The sequence below is a fragment of the Bos grunniens genome, chromosome 25, assembly GCF_055505025.1.
Source record: "Bos grunniens cultivar Pamir isolate PY7600 chromosome 25, Bosgru_T2T1.0, whole genome shotgun sequence".
NCBI lineage: Eukaryota > Metazoa > Chordata > Mammalia > Artiodactyla > Bovidae > Bos > Bos grunniens.
The window spans coordinates 20,499,568-20,521,748 of record NC_141189.1 but is presented as its reverse complement, the minus strand read 5'-3'; the positions used below and the strand labels follow the sequence as shown (position 1 = coordinate 20,521,748).

At 43.2% G+C, this 22,181-nt stretch overlaps 1 long non-coding RNA gene and 1 pseudogene across 1 annotated transcript in view; one reads left to right on the top strand and one right to left on the bottom strand.

Annotated features, from left to right (window-relative positions):
- Positions 1–22,181, top strand: part of LOC147345236 (uncharacterized) — a 111,352-nt gene that overhangs the window by 13,555 nt on the left and 75,616 nt on the right. The window lies entirely within an intron of this gene.
- Positions 1,551–20,963, bottom strand: LOC147345237 (5'-AMP-activated protein kinase subunit gamma-1-like; annotated as a pseudogene).

Sequence of the window (22,181 nt, the reverse complement as noted above, 5' to 3'; positions counted from 1 at the left end):
GGGCTTCTCATTACAGTGGCTTCTCGTTGCAGAGCACAGGCTCTAGGCGCTCAGACTTCAGTAGTTCTGACACACAAGCTCAGTAGTAGTGGTTCATAGGATGTTACTCCACAGCAGGTGGAATCTTCCTGGTTCAGGGATCGAACCTATGTCCCTTGCATTGACAGGAGGATTCTCATCCACTGCACCACCATGCAGGTCCCTTTTCTGCATCCATTGAGATGATCATATGATTGTTATCCTTCATCCTATTAATGTGGTGTGTCATGTTTATTGATTTGCATATGTTGAACCATGTCTGCATCCCAGACATAACCTCACTTGAGGATGGTGTATGATCCTTTTAATGCACTGTTGAATTCAGTTTGTATTTTGTTGAGAACTTTTGTATCTATACTCATCAGTGAAATTGGCCTATGGTTTTCTTTTCTTTTCTTATCTGGCTTTGACATCATGGTCATCCTAGTTTGTGAAATGAGTTTAAGAATTTTGTACTCTTCAATATTTTGAAAGTGTTTAAGAAAGACTACTGTTAATTCTTCTTTAAACGTTTGTTAGAATTCATCAGGGAAACCATCTAGTCCTGGAGTTTTCTGTGTTGAGGTTTGTGATTAGTGATACAATTTCCTTACTTGTTATTGGTCTGTTCATATTTTCTATTTCTTAATGAGTCAGTCTTGGGAGGTGGGATGTTTCTAGGAATTTATCCATTTTTTCTTAGATTATTCAATTTGTGGACATATAATTGCTCACAGCAGTCTCTTATGATCCTTTGAATTATTGTTGTAATGTCTCTTCTTTCATTCCTGATTTCAGCTATTTGGGTTCCCTTTTCTTTTTTTCTTAATTAGTCAAGCTAATTCCTGATGGCTTCCTGACTTCCCTGATGGCTCAGACGGTAAAGCGTCTGCCTACAATGTGGGAGACCCAGGTTCGATCCCTGGGTGGGGAAGATCCCCTGAAGAAGGAAATGGCACCCCACTCCAGTATTCTTGCCTGGAAAATCCCATGGACGGAGGAGCCTGGTAGGCTACAGTCCATGGGGTCACAAAAAGTCAGACACCACTGAGCGACTTCACTTTCACTTTTCACTTTCAGTCAAGCTAAAGCTTGGTCAATTTTATATTTTTTAAAAAACTATTAATTATGTTGATCCTTTTTGTTTTTCTTTCTAGTCTTCATTTCATTTATTTCTACTCCAACCTTTTTTTATTTCTTTCTCTCTGCTAATTTTGGGCTTGGTTTGTTCTTCTAGTTCGTGAGGTGTAAAAATTTCTGGAGGGGCACAGAGCTCATGGTTTGCCCAGAAAGGGGGATATGAATAAGAGGACAGGAGCTAGCCTGAGCTAGGCTAAAAGTTTTTCTGAGTATTGTGAGGATAAGGACACCTAAAAATTCATTCTCCTTCCTTTCCCCATGCCTTCTCAGCTTCCGGGTAGGAGGGTGGGGGGCTCCTGAGCAAGGAAGAGCCTTCAGGTTTCTTCTGGGGTTCCCAGAGCTTTGGGCAGGCAGTGCACATCCCCTGGTGCCACCTGACCTCATCCCCCAGCTTAGGGCAGCTTCTCTCTGCCTGTGAGCACCAGGGTCTACAGGATGACAGATGGTGATACAGTTCCCTTGATCACATCATTCTCATCCACCACCACGAGTCGGTGACTCCCTGCTTCCACTAGCCTGCTGAGAAAGGTCTCCAGAGCCTCATGCAGGTCGCACTTGAAGCTACATTTAAAGTACTGTGATTGATTTTTCAGGGCTTTGACTACAGGCACATCTAGGTTGTGGTAGATCTTTTATGCTGCCTGATGGATAACATCACTGAAGAAGGAAATGGTAACCCACTCTAGTGTTCTTGCCTGGGAAGTCCCATGGACAGAGAAGCCTGACCAGCTACAGTCCAGAGGATCCCAAAGAGTCGGACGTGACTGAAGTGACTTAGCACGGATAACATCAAATGTGGAATAGATGTTCACCACCTGACCTTCCTCGTTCACTGGCAGATCCTGTACAGAGATGCCCAGAGCTGTGTCAGTGGGGTCATAGTGCAGAACATGGCAATGCTGGCATAGAAGCTAATCTTCTATTAGACTTAGACATGAATTCTGGCTTAAGAGCTCAGTGATAAACACTTTGAGGAACATGAGAATGCACTTGTGGGTGAGGGTGTACAAGATGTTGCTTGATTCTGGGTCAACAACTGGCAGCCTGTGGATCTTGTTCTGAATTAATGAAAAGACAGCATTAAACAAGTTGGCATTAGAAGAAATGCAGACAAGTGGTTTGAAGAAGTCCTGTATATACACCTCCTTTCAAGTTTCTATTTTGTATTCTTCCAGCTCATAGCTCTGGAACCAAGGCTGACATATAGTAATAGTGCAGGATATTGATGAAATTGGTAATAATCCACATGCCCACAAGTCCTTGCTTTTTAGTATCCAGAAAGGGGCAACTTGTATACCTGCAGGGAAGTAGCAAACACAACCAAATTGGAGCTTGTGAGACTCAGGTCATAGCAGCCAGAAACTTTATAAGGGAAGGATATATGCTATTGGTGGATTCTGGGGTCTCTCTCTCTTTTAATTAATTAATTTTATTTATTTTTGGCATGCAGGACCCTTGTTGTGGCATATGGGATTTTTCATTTGGTGTGAGGGCTCTTCCTTGTGGTATGTGGGCTTCTCTCTAGTTTTGGGGCATAGGCTCCAGAACACCTGGGCTCAGCAGCTGCCACATGTGAGCTCTGTAGTTTTGGCATCTGAGTTTAGTTGCCCCACCACATGTGGGATCTTAGTTCCCTGACCAGAGATCAAACCTGCATCCCCTGTGTTGGAAGATGGATTCTTAACCACTGGGCCCCCAGGGAAGTCCTGATTTTGGAGCCTCTTGAGTACGTTCATTTTTCCAGAGTTGGAAACTCTCAAAAAGTGACCATCTCCATTGCAAGAGGCCCTGGCTGGGTTCATTTGCTCTAGGAACCTCACTTTCTTTTTTTTTATTATAAAGGTACTTATTGCTTTGGTGCTTCCCTCATGGCTCAGACGTTGAAGAATCTGCCTGCAATGTGAGAGACCTAGGTTCGATCCCTTGGTTGGGAAGATCCCCTGGCAAAGGGAACGGCTACCCCCTCCAGTATTCTTGCCTGGAGAATTCCATGGACAGAGGAGCCTGGCGGGCTACAGTTCGTGGGATCACAAAGACTCAGACGCAACTTAGCAACTAGACAACTACAACAACAACAAAATAGATAATGTATTTCCTGTGTTTCATGAAGTTAACTAGTTGCTATTATAGGTACAGTAAGAATTAACTCTGTTTTCTGACCTCCTGAGAATAATATTTTAAGGTAAGTGTTAGTCGTGTCCAGCTCTTTCTGGAACCCATGGACTGTAGCCCACCAGACTCCTCTGTCCAGGTAAGGAATTGTCTATTCATTGAACACAACTCAATAACTGGAGTTGACTAATGATAGACCAGGGAACAGTTAGGCACAGTGTAGTAAATTATGTTCTGTCATCTTATAATTCTTAATAATTCAGCTGTCACTCTAGACATTTTTGTGTCTTTGTCTGGAGAATGGAGAGAAATAAAATTTAGGCTGCTATTACAGACAAGGTAAAAATCTGGGGTGTCGGGGGAAGGAAAGGCTTCACAGAGAAGACTCTAAAATTGGGTGCTGCATGTGAGTGAAAGTTCACGAAGGTGACATGGGGAGAAAGAGAAGGCATTCTAGACAGAAGGAACAAGATGGACACAGATCACAGATGGAAGACATCTTCGCTGGGAATAGAGAGGCTGTGTGCATTTGTGAGAAAGAGTTCAGGAAGGCAGATTGAAGGGGCAGGGTGGGGGCCAGGTAATATGGTGTCCTTAAGAGTTAGACAAGCCTGGGACCAGACTCCTGCTTGGCCTCTAATTAGCTCTGCAATCTTGAGCAAGTACCTCTGTAATATTCTTAATTCTCTATGTGTAAATTCATAAAAACAAACTAGTACCTACCTCCTAGGATTACTGTGAGTTTGAAATAAGAGAGTCCATTTGAAATGCTTAAAATGACACTTGATCACGAGGTATCATTTAGGGGCTCAGTCAATAGAAGCGTGCGGTTGCTATTGTTACTGTCACACTAGTAACAATGTGTGTGTGGGTATACACACTAATAACAATAGTGCTTTTATGTGAATCAAGGGACTAGATTATGAAATGGTTTAGAGACCATGTTTAAGAGTACAGGCTTTTTCTTTTAGGTCAATGTTTCTAAAATGTGGTCAATTAATCTATAAAATTAACAGTCCTCAAGCAGCTTCTGTGGCAAAAGCAATGAAAAGATATCTGTTTAAAAATTTTATGAATTTGAAATGGAAGAAAAATTATCAAATACCATTATGCTCTTAATAAGGGTTCACACATAGAGATGGCTCAAATTGGACAGACTCTTAAGGTGTAGTTAAAATTAGTAGGATATCGTTTATTTTAGTTATATCATTGGAATATTATTGTTTATGTGTGTAAAGTTTGCATTTTTTCTTGTTACTCTTGTGTTATGACTCTGATTAACAAAAATAGATTAATGACTGAAAAAGTGATTCATTGAAATGTAAAAGCAATGATAAAAATAGTACAAAAACTACAATTCAGAAGAATAATTAGTGAACAGGATTTCAGGATCTTTTGGAACAAGAGCATCTGTGAACATGATGAATTCACTCAAGCAGCTGAAAGGGAAAGTGTGAATGGGAAGGGTGGCTATGAATATCTAAAAACAGGATTTTATTGAACCAGCGGTTTGTTCTCCTCTTGTCTCCAGTGTGCACTCTGTATTAGAAACCTCTGTCAGAATGCTTAGTGATGCTCTCAGTGGTTTTACATCATTCCCGAAACAGAATAACCTGGAGACTTCCCTGGTGGCCCAGTGGTTAAGATTCCTTTTTTTAATGCAGGGGGCATGGGTTCAGGGAATGAAGATGCACATGCTATGCAGCGCAACCAAAAAATAAGCAAATGAAAAAACAAAATAGAATAACTTTATGGGTCAACCTGGAGAAGGAAATGGCACCCCACTCCAGTATTCTTGCCTGGAAAATTCCATGGACAGAGGAGCCTGGTGGGCTACAGTCCATGGGGTCACAAAGAGTCGGACACAACTGAGCATGCTTGCCTGTGGGTCAGCCAGTAGTTTTTCCTGAAGCAGGCACAAAATAATATTTTCTGGTATGAAATTGATGTGTTTTATTTCTAAATGCGAAGAGGCCAGAACAGTAGCATCCACAGATGCAAGCCATGCTAGGGCCAACACGTTTATAAAACTGGCCTCAAACTCGGGACAAATAAAATGCTGGGAGAGGAAGCCAAAGCAGTCCTGGGCAAACCTAATGTCAGGACAGGATGCTGCATAGCGCAAATGACACACAAAGATGTGGAGCTCTTCTTATTGTAATGATGACAGCCAGATTTTGTTTTCAGTTCAGTAGCCCCTCAGTCATGTCTGACTCTTTGCGGCCCTGTGGACTGCAGCATGCCAGGCTTCCCTGTCCATCGCCAACTCCTGGAGCTTACTCAGACTCACATCCATTAACTCGGTGATGCCATCCAACCGTCTCATCCTCTGTCATCCCCTTCTCTTCCTGCCTTCAATCTTTCCCAGCATCAGGGTCTTTATAAATTTTTTTTAATAGTTGAGTAATTTATTTTGCTTTATAGTTAAGTAAAACTATAAAACAAAACTATATTTTGTTTTATAGTTGAGTAAAACCACAGAAAGGGAAAGATATACTTAACTGAATGCAGAGTTCCAGAGAATAGCAAGGAGAGATAAGAAGGCCTTCTTAAATGAACAACGCAAAGAAATACAGGGAAGCATAAGAATGGGAAAGACTAGAGATCTCTTCAAGAAAATTAGAGATATCAAGGGAACGTTTCATGCAAGAATGGGCACAATAAAAGACAGAAATGATGAGGACCTAACAGAAGGAGAAGAGATTAAGAAGAGATGGCAAGAATACACAGAAGAACTGTACAGGAAAGATCTTAAGGACCCAAATAATCACGATGATGTGGTCACTTACCTAGAGCCGGTCATCCTGAAGTGTGAAGTCAAATGGGCCTTAGGAAGCATCACTATAAACAAAGCTAGTGGAGGTGATGGAATTCCAGCTGAGCTACTTTAAATACTAAAAGATGATGCTGTTAAAGTGCTTCACTCAATGTCAGCAAACTTGAAAACTCAGCAATGACCACAGGACTGGAAAAGGTCAGTTTTCACTCCAGTCCCAAAGAAGAGCAGTACCAAAGAATGTTCAAACTAACACACAGTTGTGCTCATTTCACATGCTTAGCAAAGTTATGCTCAAAATCCTTCAAGCCAGGCTTCAGCAGTACTTGAATCGAGAACTTCCAGTTGTACAAGCTGAGTTTCGAAAAGGCAGAGGAATCAGAGGTCAAATTGCCAACATTTGTTGGATCATGGAGAAAGCAAGGGAATTCCAGAAAAACATCTACTTGTGCTTCATTGACTATGCTAAAGCCTTTGACTGTGGGTCAGAACAAACCATGGAAAATTCTTAAAGAGATGGGACTATCAGACCACTTTACTTGTCTCCTGAAAAACCTATATGTGGGTCAAGAAGCAACAGTTAGAACCAGACATGAAACAACTGGCTGGTTCAAAATTGGGAGAGGAGTACAACATGGCTGTATATTGTCACCCTGCTTATTTAACTTCTATGCAGAGTGTGTGTGTGTGTGTGTTAGTCGCTCAGTCATGCAGAAATGCTGGGCTGGATGAATCACAAGCTGGAATCAAGATTGCTGGGAGAAGTATCAACGTCTCAAATGATGCAGATGATACCACTCTAATCGCAGAAAGTGAAGAGAAACTAAAGAGTCTCTTGATGAGGGCAAAAAGAGAGTGAAAAAGGTGGCTCAAAACTCAACATTACAAAAATTAAGATCATGCCATCCAATCCTATCACTTCATGGAAAATAGAAGGGAAAAAAATGGAAGCAGTGGCAGGTTTCCTTTTCTTGGGCTCTGAGATCACTGAGGACAGTGACTGCAGCCATGAAATTAAACGATGCTTGCTCCTTGGAAGGAAGACTATGACAAACCTAGACAACGTCTTAAAAAGCGGAGACATCACTTTGCCTACAAAGGGCCATATAATCAGAGCTATGGTTTTTCCAGTAATCACGTATGGTTGTGAGAGTTGAACCACAAAGAAGGCTGAGCACCCAAGAATTGATGCTTTTGAATTGTGGTGCTGGAGACTCTGAAGAGTCCCCTGGACTACAAGGAGATCAAACAGGTCAATCCTAAAGGAAATCAACCCTGAATATTCACTGAAGGACTGATGCTGAGGCTGAAGCTCCCATACTTTGGTCACCTGATGGGAAGAGCTGACTCATTGGAAAAGACCTTGATGCTGGGAAAGACTGAAGGCCAAAGGAAAAGGGATGAGGATGAGATGGTTAGATAGCATCACCAACTCAATGGACATGAGTTTGAGCAAACTCCAGGAGACAGTGGAGGACTGAGGAATCTAGCATGCTGCAGTCCATGGGGTTGGAAAAAGTTGGACATGACTTAATGACTGAACAGCAACAACAACAAAACCGTTAGTGGGAATAGAATAAACCAGCTCTTTGCATCTCTGTGGTACCCATAGAAAGAGAAAGACATACCTTATAATTTTGAATTCTCATTATCATTTCATCTAATATTTTTGTGAGATATGATGCAGATTAGAAGTGTATTTGAGGGCATACTGATGAAGGACCAGGCATGTGTCCAGCAAAAAGGTTTGGTATGTCAGTATCAACTTTTTTTTTTTAATATTTATTTGTTTATTTTTTGGCTGCCTCTCATCTCAGAGGATGAGATGGTTGGATGGCATCACCGACTTGATGGACATGAATCTGACCAAGCTTCGGGAGTTGGTAATGGACACGGAAGCCTGGCACGCTGCAGTCCATGGGGTCGCAAACAGTCAGACACGACTAAGCAGCTGAATTGAACTAAATGGGTCCTAGTTGTGGCAGGCAGACTCAGTAGTTGCGGCTTACAGGTTTAATTGACCATGGGGCATGTTGGATCCTACTTCCCCAACCATGTTGGGACCCACGCCCCCTGCATTGGAAGGCAGATTCTTAACACTGGAGCACCAAGGAAGTTCCTGTATCTATTGCTACAAAAATGTACAGCCACTTCAAAACCTCACCGCTTAAATAATAGGAATTTATTAATCTCATGAGTCTGTCGGCCAGTGGAGTGGTTCTTCTCATCTCAGCTAGGCTTACCCTGGTGTCAGTGACAAGATGTGAGCAGGACCAGCTGTGTATTTTGTGGAGCTCAGAGCAAAATGCTGGGCCCCTTATTTAGACATTATGAAGAATTTTGAAGCAATGACAACAGAACATTAAACCAAGCATGGGATCTTTCTTACCGTAGGACCCTGTGTGACTGCAAAGGCCAAGAACCATGAAGCCAGTCCTAGCTGTGGGTCATCGTGTAGGCATCTCTGCTGCCCTCAGCTGGGTTCTTCCCTCTGTCTGAGTAGCAGTGTGGCTAGTCTGGGTTAGACTTGGCTGGGACAACAGGGGTAGCTATACTCTGTCCATTTCATCCTTTAGCAGGCTGGCCCAAGCATGTGCATGTGGCAAAGAGACAGGAGGAAGGACAGGCAAGCCCAAACACGCAGGCACTTCTCAGGTCTCTGCCTTGTCACATTTGCTGCTGCCCACTGCATGAGTGGTGGACTCACTGCATGAGTGGAACCACTGCGTGCTTCCCAGGGGGCACTAGAGGTAAAGAGACCACCTGTCCATGCAGGTAGACATAAAAGACTCAGATTCGATCCCTGGGTCGGGAAGATCCCCTGGAGGAGGGCACAGTAACCCACTCCGGTATTCTTGTCTGGGGAATCCCATGGACAGAGGAGCCTGGTAGGCTGCCATCCATAGGGTTGCACAGAGTCGACATGACTGAAGCAACTTAGGAAGCACGCACGTACGCACATTGGGTCACAGCAACTCCTATGGCCAACCCAGAAGTAGAGGGGGAGGGTGCTACCACACTATGACAAAAGGATGAAGAATTAGGGCCACTTTTGCCTTGTACCTCCCTCGACTACTCAAAACCAGCTGTATCCGAGTGCTAAGATTGCACATTGTCTTATTTACTAAGAACAGTTAAGAATGGTGATCTTCGCTAAGTGGTGAAGAAGGAACGAAAATTGTTAGCACCATCAAATCTCCACGACAGAGCATATGTCTTTTCCATGTGTCTTGCGAAGAAATGGGTGGCTTGGACTAAAACTGTTTTTCTACCCTAAAATGTGCTGGCTATCCAGGGGGAACGTACTCATGTGAAAAACGGAAACGAGGGAGGAGATAAAATTTCTTTATAACGCTAATAATGCCAGGAAAAACCAGAAACCAGAAATCATCCTTGTCATTACTGGTGAGGAAATGTTATCTCAAAGGTTTCCAGTGGGTGTCAACATGCCATGGGCAATAGGTTGAAAATCTCAAACCTCTCATTTCAACCTCATCAGATATTAAGTGCGGAAGATAACATATCAGGAAATTGAACTGTGATGCAAGAGGCTTTGTCAGCCAACAATGAGTCTTCCCTAACACTTGATTTTTTTCCATTTTCTGGAGAAAGACATCAGTGACACTGGGCATGTTTAAAAACCATTTAGTGTGCCAGAAAACATGGAGAAATTCTTTCCTGAGCTGAACCCAAACAGAAAACTTTAGAAATGCATTTGTATCTGTCGTCCAAGTTAAAACATCCAAGGACATCCCTGGTGGTCCAGTGGTTGAGAATCTGCCTGCCAAGGCAGGGGACATGGGTTTGATCCCTGGGCAGAGAAGATCCCACATGCCAACTAGGGCAACTAGGGGCACAAGGGGCAACTAGGCTGGTGCCCCACAGCTAATGAGCTCAAGTTCTGGAGCCCACATGCCGCAACTACTAAAACCTGCAACCTAGAGTCCATGCTCCCCCCGCTACGAGAAAAGCCATGGCAATGAGAAGGCCATGCACGGCAACTAGAGAGTAGCCTCTCCTCCCCACAGCGAGAGAAAGCCCATGTGCAGCAGAGAAGACCCAGCACAGCAAAAAATAATAAATATTTTTAGAAATCAAACCATACAGCCTTTGACTTAACTGCTTGTAAAACTGGCCTTCAGTGAGAGACTTCACCAGTGTTTCTAGGTATATGTCCCCATCCAAATATACACAGCACAGTATGTAGGGCCACCGAGCATTTGCTGCCCATCATTCTCAGTTACGGGCTTCCCAGCTGGCACTAGTGGTAAAGAATCGGCCTGTCAATGCAGGCAATGCAGGTTCGATCCCTGGGTCAGGGAGATCCCCTGCAGTAGGAAATGGCAATCCACTCCGGTATTCTTGCCTGGGAAAACCCATGGACAGAGGAGCCTGGCAGGGTACAGTGCATGGGGTCTCAAAGAGTTGACTATGACTGAGCGACTGAGCATGCATACGTTTGTAGTTTTGCTTTCTAATTTAGCAGAGCAAGAGAAATGGAATCTGTCATTAATCCAGATACACATATACATGTGCATATTATGTACTCTAAAGATTGATTGCAAATAATAGTATCCTTTTTGCTGATTTGTTATTCCTCACCATTCTACCTTTGCTATTTCAACTTTCTATCCAAACTCTGGATCTGAGTACCTTTGAATAGTTCTTTTTAGTAAGCCTGGTATACGGCACCATCTAAACTCTTGCTACCTGTTATCCAAAATTCAGGTACCAAGTGTATGTATCCCTTGCTATATGAACTTGATTTCCAAACTCAAGGTCAGGAGATAAATAGGTTTGATAACAGGGAATACTTGAATACTATTAATTTTAAGTTATATATTAATTTTATTATTTAAAAATTTTGTGAATGTTTACCTAAAATTGGAGGTTTTCATATGCTCCATGCAGCTAATAAGAGGTTATTAGGCACTGAAAATTTACGAAACACTCCTTTCCTTTAGGGAATGGGAGGGGGTAGAGATCACTGAAAGAGGTTTTAAATAGAGGGGGAAATATAATCAGATCTGCATTTTCAGATTATTCAGGAAAATAGTGTTGAGTTTGGAAGATGGCACATAAAATTCCATACTGGGGACTTCTGTGATGGTCCAGTGGTTAGGAATCCACCTGCCAACGCAGGGGACATGGTTTGATCCTGGTCCAGGAAGATCCAACACGCTGCAGAGCACCTAAGCTTGGGCGCCACAGTTACTAAGCTTGCATGCCACAGCTACTAAAGCCTGCATGCATAGAGCCTGTGTTCACTAAGAGAAGCCACTGCAATGGGAAGCCTATGCTCTGTAACTGGAGAGTAGCCCCTGCTCACTGCAACTAGGGAAAGCCTGCATGCAGCAACAAAGACCTAGCTCAGCCATAAATCAATTAATTAAAATAAGTAAACAAATGAAGGTACCTGTGTTCCCCCCAAAAACTTGATACTGGCCGACTTTATTCTTTCTACAAACATTCAGGAACCTACTGAACAGAGCTTGTACTGGAGGATACAAGAATGGAAAGATAGCAATGGGGGTCTATCGTCCCGAGTCCAGCCTCGTGGAAGTGACCACTATTCAAACAAATTACCCAACGATTAAATCACAATTGTGTTAAGTCCTGATGAAGAATCAGGAGTGGCTCTGAGAGATGGCACGGAGATAGAAACCGTTCTTAGAGAAAGGTGAGACATGAAGGTGAGAGAGGAAGGAGATGAAAGATGATTCCAGTTTTCTGGTTTAGAGCCTGAGGTTATTGACAGAAAAAGGAGGGTGGATTTAAGAGGAAGTGATTTGCCATCTTTTGATAATTAAGTGCTGTGCTATGCTGTGCTTAGTCACTCAGTCGTGTCCTTCTTTTCGCGACCTATAGCCCACCAGGCTCCTCTGTCCATGGGGATTTTCCAGGCAAGAATACGGGATTGGCTCGTCCTCCTTCAGGTGATCTTCCCGACCCAGGGATAAACCTCAGGTCTCCCACATTGCAGGAGAATTCTTTACCATCTGTGCCATTAAGCGATGGACATGATGAATTTGAACTGCCTCTGAGATATGCAGGATAGTTGTCCAGAAGGCAGGTGTGTATTTAAATGTGGAGAGAGAAATCTGAGCTGCAGGTACATATTTGGGGATACAGGATGGACTGGTAGCTATGGAGACTGACTCAGCTTGTCCACTATCCTTAATAGCTTCTCCTCTGGCCTCGGTCAAGGCTATAGACAACTGTTTCTGCAGGGCAAGATATTTTTTTCAACCAGCTTCCATCTCTTAACTTCCACTTTGAACCTCCCTACTTTGGTTTAGTCTTTATTGTTTTCTCTTGCCTCAAATCTATATATTTCCCTTATGGAATTTTTTTTTTTTCTTTTTGGTTGCTCAACTTCCATTCACTCTACTTCTGCTAACAGCTTCTGGGTTTTGCTTGAGGCTTCACCTTCCCCCACCACTCTAATCCTATGTAGTTCTGGTAATACTGATTCCATGTGAATTAGGGGCAGGAGAGTCTATACCTGTGAAAGAGGCCTGGCTAACCAAAGTGTCCTGGTGATAGTGATTACCTCAGGGTTGATCGCATGATCAGAGTAGGAAAATAAAAAAGAGATGCCATGAAAGCTTTGCTGAGACTTCTGGCAGAAAGTCAGGGGTTCTTTCCCTCCTAATGTAAACCTAAAGGGATATAACGGTAACATTTCTATGATAGTCTTATAGCCACAAGGATTTTGAGAACAGAGTGAATACAGTGAGAGGAACATGAGAATGAAGAAAATGAATCTTGGTGATCTTGCTGAATTCCGTCTCTTACTTATGGAATTTAACCCATTGACCTTGATTATTATTACTGTTTCCTCCTATTTAATTTCTTTATTTTTATTCTTTTAATACAGTGGTTCTCAGATATATAAGTCTGACCCCATCCCACAGATTCTAATTCATTTGGTCTGCGGTGTGCTCTGGCCATTAGCATTTTTTTAATTAATTTGTATTGGAGTATAGTTGCTTTACAATGTTGTGCTAGTTTCTACTGTACAGCAAAGTGTATCAGCTGTACATGTACCTATCTCTCTTTTTTTATTTCTTTCCCATTTAGGTCACTACAGAGCATTGAGTAGAGTTCCCTGTGCTATATAGTAGGTTCTCATTAGTTATCTCTTTTATACACAGTATCAATAGTGTATATACATCAATCCCAGTCTCCCAATTCCGGAGAAGGCAATGGCACCCCACTCCAGTACTCCTGCCTGGAAAATCCCGTGGATGGAGGAGCCTGGTAGGCTGCAGCCCGTGGGGTCACTAAGAGTCGGACACCACTGAGCGACTTCACTTTCACTTTTCACTTTCATGCATTGGAGAAGGAAATGGCAGCCCACTCCAGTGTTCTTGCCTGGAGATTCCCAGGGACAGGGGAGCCTGGTGGGCTGCCGTCTATGGGGTCACACAGAGTCGGACACGACTGAAGCGACTTAGCAGCAGCAGCAGTCTCCCAATTCATCTCATGGCCCCTTCCCTCTGGGTATCCATGTTTGTTCTCTATGTCTGTATCTCTATTTCTACTTTGCAAATAAGATCATCTATACCATTTTTCTAGATTCCACATATATGTATTAATATGTGATACATTTTTCTCTGACTTATTTCATTCTGTATGACAGTCTCTAGGTCCATCCACATCTCTACAAATGACCCAATTTCATTCCTTTTTATGGCTGAGTAAAGAGCCTCTTGATGAAAGTGAAAGAGGAGAGTGAAAAGGTTGGCTTAAAGCTCAACATTCAGAAAACGAAGATCATGGTATCTGATCCCATCACTTCATGGGAAGTAGATGGGGAAACAGTGGAAACAGTGTCAGACTTTATTTTGGGGGGCTCCAAAATCACTGCAGATGGTGATTGCAACCATGAAATTAAAAGATGCTTACTCCTTGGAAGGAAAGTTATGACCAACCTAGATAGCATATTCAAAAGCAGAGACATTAATTTGCCAACAAAGGTCCATCTAGTCAAAGCTATGGTTTTTCCTGTGGTCATGTATGGATGTGAGAGTTGGACTGTGAAGAAAGCTGAGTTCCAAAGAATTGATGCTTTTGAACTGTGGTGTTGGAGAAGACTCTTGAGAGTCCCTTGAACTGCAAGGAGATCCAACCGATCCATTCTAAAAGAAATCAGTCCTGGGTGTTCATTGGAAGGACTGATGCTGAGGCTGAAACTCCAATACTTTGGCCACCTCATGCGAAGAGTTGACTCATTTGAAAAGACCCTGATGCTGGGAAGGATTGGGGGCAGGAGGAGAAGGGGATGACAGAGGATGAGATGACTGGATGGCATCACCGACTTGATGGACATGAGTTTGAGTGAACTACGGGAGTTGGTGAACAGGGAGGCCTGGCGTGCTGCGATTCATGGGGTCACAAAGAGTTGGACACGACTAAGCGACTGAACTGAACTGAACTGAACTGAATATTCTCTTATGTACATGTCCCACATCTTCTTTATCCATTCCTCTGTTGATGGCCATTTAGTGGCCTTTGGTATTTTTAAAACTTTCCCATGTTGTATATGTAGTCAGGTTTGAGAATTCCACATCTAGCAGTCACTCTTGATTTTTTTTAATGTTTTATTATAAAATACCATATGTACAGAAATATAAGACACTCAGGAAAAAAACATAAAGCAAGCAAAACACAATTTTACCTTGAGAAATGAAATATTACTGGTACCCCAGAGCCTCCTGCGTGCCCCATTTCAGTTCATCTTAAATCTCCTGCCAGATATCTTCTCTCAGTACCTAGGCTCACTCTGTTTCTTCAGCATCCCTGGAGCAATTCAAGCCATAACCTGCTTTCAAACTCCTTCCTGCCCTCACTCCAATGTTGAAGTCTTATGAAATTCTAGTTTCAGGTCTTAATTTTTCTCACAGTACACATGTCTACATTTATTTAGATATAGACATATTTTCCTAGTGTTTTTATTTTTATTTTCTTTTAATTTGGCTGTACCACATGGCATGTGGGATCTAGTTCCTTGACTAGGGATCAAACCCATGCCGTCTGCATTAGAAGGTGAAGTCTTAACCATTGAACCGCCAGGGAAGTCCTCAGTGTTTTTAGATGGCATGTTTCTTGTATCCACCACTCCTTTCCCTAGAATTTGCAGTGTTGGAAGCTGGAGCTTCCAAATAAGAACCTCTGTTCTTATTCCAGGAGCTAGTTTCTGAGATTTTAAGGGATGGGGTAACTGTACTGCCTGACTAGATAGTACATTTATATTCGAAGAGGACAGGTATTCTCTCCTTCTTAGTAGGCATTGTGTATTCTTGGGGGCACTGCTCGCCTTCTGCGGCTCCTGGAATTATTCAGAAGTGTTCTACCTTGGAGAGCTAGCTAGGTAGCTATGACAGGGCCAGGCACCAGGAATAGCCTTTCCTCTTCCTCCCCGACCTCGGTCCCTATTGTTTTGGAAGCCCTTTAAGAAGGGCTCTGCTTCCCGATCCAGGCCAGCCCTCAAGTTCAGAGCCTTCTCTAGGAAAGTTATTTATTCCTTTGTTCAGAAAGTAGTCCTGGGGTCTTTATCCTGGGAACTTTCTCTGCCTGGAGATGTCAACTAGAGGGCAGTGTCTGATCCAGCCAGGCCAAATGCAGCCTGGTACTTAATTACCTTAACAACCGTAGGGGGGCCTCTCTCTCTCTTCATATTTGCTTATTCTAATCTTGGATTTCCCCCTGGCTTCCTTGGGAAGAGCTGCTTTTCCTCAGCAGTGTTTAGTGTCCAGTTTTCTCTACCCTAGTCTTGCCCTTGATTGCAAACTTTATAGAGTCTTACAGGAATTCTTCATCATTTCTTTCTTTGTAAAAAATATTTATTTGACTGCTCCAGGTCATATTTGCAGCATAGGGGATCTTTAGTTGTGGCATGCAAACTCTTAATTACAGCATGTAGGCTCTAGTTCCCCAACCAGGGATCAAACCCCAGCTCCTGCATTGGGAATGTGGAGTCTTAGCCACTGGACCACCAGGGAAGTCCCTTCTTCATCATTTTTGATTTAATAATAGGACTCTTTCTTGGTTTTTGGCAATTATATATGCAAAATTTTCCAGACTATATATTTTATACATAAATAATACATATTAAGTATACATAATTTTGTATATATGAATAATTTTGTATATATCAATAATATTTTTCTGTCATTTTAGTGGAATTTGGGAGCACAGGAAGTAGATATCTGTGCTGAGAAAATAAAATAGTGCAACTGGCATAAGATGGCATCTTATAGGGAGTAGCTGTATTTTTAGCACTACATTTGGGCCTTAATGCATACAGGAGTATGCTACAGTTACTTTTATATATATATATATATATTTTTTTTTTTTTTTTTTTTTTTTTGGCTGTGCTGGATCTTCCTTGCTACGTGCAGGCTTTCTCTAGTTGCAGCAAGTAGGGGCTACTCTTTGTCGGGGTACTCAGGCTTCTCATTGCAGTGACTTCTCTTGTTGCAGAGCACAGGCTCTAGGCACACAGGCTCTGTGATTGTGGCATCAGGCTTAGTTGCTCCATGGCATATGGAATCTTCTTGGAGCAGAGATGAAACCCATGTCCACTGTAGTGGCAGACAGATTCTTAACCACTGCACCGCCAGGGAAGTCCAGTTACTTCTATATTAACTAATGCTCAGCTTGCTAAGGGCTTCCCTCATGGCTCAGTTTGGTGAAGAATCCTCCTGCAATGTGGGAGACCTGGCTTCGATCCCTGGGTTGGGAAGATCCCCTGGAGAAAAAAATGGCTACCCTCTCCAGTGTTCTGGCCTGGAGAATTCCATGGACTGCATAGTACATGGGGTTGCAAAGACTTGGACATGACTAAGTGACTTTTGCTTTTACAACTTGCTAAATTTGTAAATCTAGAAACCCAATTTTCCCTAAGCCTTTAACATATGACTCACAGATAATGTTGTATTTATAAGTCTAGCTTTATCTTAACTTAATGACTAATTTTCATTTGTTCTTATATCAATGCTAAATTAGCATGTAAATTTGACATAGTAAATGTTCCTAAATATTTAACATCATTTACAAACTTGATTAATAACATTTCCGTAGCTTTGGCATTTTAACCACAATTACAGATTTGATTCTCTTCAGTGCTTCAAACATCTGACAAGGCAGACTTATAAATGGAATAAATAAAATTGCTAAGCGCTGAAACACTGTTTACAGACCTAATAAATCTGAAGTTATTTCCTAATCCAGAAGTTTTTTAACATTCAGTTTTAGTCTGAGTCAATCAAATTCTCTTAAATATTTTTAATTAAAGTCACAAATCTTCTTAAATCAATCAAATTCTCTTAAGCTAACATTCTGCCTACTTCACCTGTTTGTAGCCTGGCAACTGAAGGCAGCAGAGGAAAAACATGCACGATTAAGCTTATTGGTTTTGCTTTAAATTTATGTCCACAAATCTCCCGTAAGTCCCTGGTACTGCTTCTAATATTAAATTTCCCCAATATATTTACTCTCCTGTATTCCCAAGTAGCTTTTTTTTTTTTCTTTAAGGGCAGGGTGGTTATTTATTAGCCTTTTTTCACCTTTTAAAAATTATTTCTTTATTTTTTTTTGGCTGCACCGTGTGGCTTGTGGGATCTCAGTTCCCCAACCAGAGTCTGAACCGCAGCAGTGAAAGCCCAGAATCCTAACCGCTAGGCTACTAGGGAATTCTCTCAAACTATTATTATTTTTAATTATGGCAAAGTACATCTAACATAAAATTGACCATCTTAACCTTTTTTTCAAGTGTCTCAGATAACTTTTCACAATTTGTCTCTCCCTACTCTCCGTGGATGCTCTCATTCACTCTGTAATTGTAAATACTGGGAGCAATTAGAAAAGAATGATTTTGTTCTCTTCCCACTGCCAGATTTGCCAGCTTGTCTACATCTGTGCCCTTTTACGCTGCTCTCCCTTGTCTAATAGTGAAAGAACTGTTTGTGCCAATCTCTCCACCAAGCCTTGGATCCCGTCCTCCTCACCTGCTCAAGGACTCCGCATCCAATATTATCCCCATTCTCTTCCTTGTCAGCTTTTCCTTCTACTCATCCTTTCCATGGAGAAGGCAATGGCAACCCACTCCAGTACTCTTGCCTGGAAAATCCCATGGACGGAGGAGCCTGGTAGGGTGCAGTCCATAGGGTCGCTAAGAGTTGGACACCACTGAGCAACTTCACTTGCACTTTTCACTTTCATGCATCAGAGAAGGAAATGGCAACCCACTCCAGTGTTCTTGCCTGGAGAACCCCAGGGACGGGGGAGCCTGGTGGGCTGCTGTCTATGGGGTCGCACAGGGTCGGACACGACTGAAGCGACTTAGGAGGAGCAGCAGCAGCAGCATCCTTTCCATCAGCACGCCAGAGTGCTGTCTTTAGGCTTTTCCTTTCCTTCCAGCTGCTACCCCATTATGGAAAAGTTCCTTCAAAGGCGTGTCCACACTGTTTTCTCACCACTTTACTCCATATTCTCCATTCTCTCTTTGTGTGTGCTCAGTCATGTCTGATTCTTGGCAACCCTATGGACTGTAGCCTGCCAGGCTCCCCTGTCCATGGGATTCTCCAGGCAAGAATATCGGAGTGGGATGCCATTCCCTTCTTCAGGGGATCTGCCTGACCCCGGAGTTGAATTCTCATCTCTCGCATCTCTTGTATTGACAGGCAGGGTTCTTTACCACTGGCGCCACCTGGGAAGCCCCCATTCTCTTTTTAACCTACTCCAATACTGCCCCCAAGCCGCATGCTTTATAGTAGTGGTCCCCAGCTCTTTTGGCGCCAGAGACTGGTTTTGTGGAAGACAGTTTTTTCACAAATGGGGGTGGGGGATGGTTTCAGGATGATTCAAGTGCATTACATTTATTGTGCACTTTATTTTTATTATTATTATATTGTGATATGTAATGAGATAATTATACACCTCACCATAATGCAGAATCCATGGGATCCCTGAGCTTGTTTTCCGGCAACTAGACAGTCCCTTCTGGGGGTAATGGGAGATAGTGACACCCAAAGTGTGTTGCTTATGTCCAGTCTACTTTATAATTTTGTTTTGGTTTTTGTCACTGAGGAAAACCCTGCTTCACAAAGATAGGATGTTGAAAACAGAAGCAGGTCTTTCAGTGCTTTTATGGCATCTCAGGCCTTGACTTTAATCCAGAATGTGTGGAGATTTGAAGTTGTCTCAGACATGCTTTTCAGGCCACCATCATTTGCCATCTCTTCTAGCACGGACAAAGTTGATTCACCTGGCTTATTCACAAATAGGTCCCGGACCCATTCCTTCTCACTGCAGGGATCTTATGTGGTTCTCTTTTGAAAGCTGAGATAGGTGATCCGACAGGAGGTGAGCTCAGGCAGTGATCCGAGTAATGGGGAGCAGCTGTAACTACAGATGAAACCTGGCTCTCTTGCCCGCCACTCACCTCCTGCTGTGCGGCCTGGTTCCTAACAGGCCACGGACTGGTACCTGGTGGGGACCCCTGCTTTAGAGGACTGTGCTCAGATCCCCCTTTGGCTTTGCCCCTCCCCACAAGGGGAACACAAACCCCTGGATTTGCCTCTTCCTTGACCTCACTCAGGATGCCTAGGACCCTGTCTCAGCGGTCCCACACCAGTTCCCAGGGCCTGTGAAGGGCTGTTCCCCAAATCACAGGGGTGCAGTGTGTGTTTCTCCATGCCTCAGAGATGGCTGTTGGCTGGGGAGGAGGGTTGGGGAAGCAAGTGTAGGTAAAATTGGACATTCAGTCTGAAGGGAGGGAAGAAAAGGGGAAGGGGAGCAGGTCAGGGGCCAAGTTCTCTTTATACCAGTTCATTCTGATAAGGAACTCAAGGAAGTGGAGAATTCTAAGTCTGAACCTTGCCTGCCAATATATAATAAATACAATAATATTTTATTTAACAGTTTGTTCCATTGATATTATTTAAATATTTAGATCTGTGATGAGTAGACCTCCACTTGTACTTTTGGCCCCACGAATGCCCACTCCGGTCAGCCCCATGGAAGCTCTCTAGTGAAGGTCACTGATAACCAGCAGTTTGCCAACCCAGTGGCCACGTCTTCCTCAACCTCTCTGCAGCTTCTGACACAATGATTCACTTTCTCCTTGGTCTGCCTCCTGTTCCCTCTCCATCCATTCATTTGTTCCTCCTCCTCTTCCCACTTACCGTAAATATGCCCCACAGTTCAACATCACTCCACTTAAATTCTTTCCTTTGTTACCTGAGGTCTCATGTCTGTAAATACCAGCTGCTGCTGCTAAGTCACTTCAGTCGTGTCCGACTCTGTGTGACCCCATAGTCAGCAGCCCACCAGGTTCCTCCATCTCTGGGATTCTCCAGGCAAGAATATTGGAGTGGGTTGCCATTTCCCTCTCCAATGCATGCATGCATGCTAAATCGTTTTAGTCGTGTCTGACTCTATGCGACCCCAGGGACAGCAGCCCACCGGGCTCCTCTGTCCACAGAATTCTCCAGGCAAGAATACTGGAGCTGGTAATACTCTCTGGTAAATAGCAGCTACGGCCTTATAATGTGCTCCTCGTCTCCCTGCTCATCACCTCCACTTGGTTATCTAAGAGGGACCCCACAGTTTACATATCCAAATTAGAATTCTTGATTTCCCTTACTAAACCTGTCCCCTCTCACCCCAATCCCTCCAATATCTTTTCATCATCCACCCAGATATTTAATCCAAAGTGCTAGATGTTTTTCCTAGTTTCTCATTACCTGACATCCCACACCAATCAACCCATATGGAAGATATTTGGCTCTGTCATCATAACCTATCTTCAAACTATTCACTTCTCTTCAATTACACTGCTACCATCCTCTTCCAAGACGGTATCATCTTTCACCTTTAAGGGGCCTCTCATCTGGCTGGCCTGCCCCATGCGTGCCCCTCCTCATTACAGACTATGAATTCTTTTCATTTTGTTTGTTTGTTTGCTTTTGGCCAAACCTCATGGGCTTGTGGGATCTTAGTTTCCTGACCAGGAATTGAACTTGGATCCCTGGCAGTGAAAGCGCTGAGTCCTAACCACTGGACCACCAGGGAATTCCCAACAGACTATGAATTCTTACAGTAGCCCCAATGGGCTTTTAAAGCTCATAAACCAGACCACACGATTCCCTTGTTCAAAACCTCCCAAAAAATTCCTTTCACAGTAAAAATAAAACCCAAGGACTTCACTGGTGGTCCAGTGGTTAAGAATCCTCCTTCCAGTGCAGGGAAAATGGGTTTGATCCCTGGACAGGGAAGCTCAGTTGGTAAAAAATCCACATGCAATGCAGGAGACCCCAGTTCAATTCCTGGGTTGGGAAGATCCACTGGAGAAGGGATAGGCTACCTACTCCAGTATTCTTGGGCTTCTCTTGTACTTCAGCTGGTAAAGAATCTGACTGCAATGTGGGAGACCTGGCTTCGATCCCTGGGTTGGGAAGATCCCTTGGAGAAGGGAAAGGCTACCCACTCCAGTATTCTGGCCTGGAGAATTCCATGGACTATATAGTCCATGGGGTCACAAGGAGCTGGACACGACTGAGCAACCTTCACTTTCGGGAACTAAGATTCCACATGCCACAGGGCAATTAAGCCCGCATGCTTTGGAGACCGCTCACCACAGCTCGAGTCCATATGCCTCAATGAAAGAGGCTGCATGCGGCAACTAAGACCCACTGCAGTCAAGTAAATTAAGAAAAAAAAGAAAGAAAATCCAGTCTCCTTCCCCACGGTCTTCAAGACCCTACATGACCTGGCATCTACTTGGCTTTCCGTCTCCTCTCTCCATCACTCACTCTGTTTCCCCCGCCGTGCTGCCTTGCAGAGTCTGGAACACACCAAGCTCATTTCTGTTTCTGAAACTGTGCTCTGTTTGCTGTGCACGGATGCTTTGCTTCTGCGCGGTTTGCTCATTCGTACATTTTGGATCTCAGTTCAAATACCTCCTCAGGGAAGTCTTCAAACTATACTCCCTTTCACGTCTATCGCCTTAACCGTGTGTATTTTCTGCAGAGTATTATCAATTACTTTTTAAAAATTGAAGTATAGTTGATTTACAACATTATACTAGTTTTAGGTTTACCGCATAGTGATTTGGTATTTTTGTAGA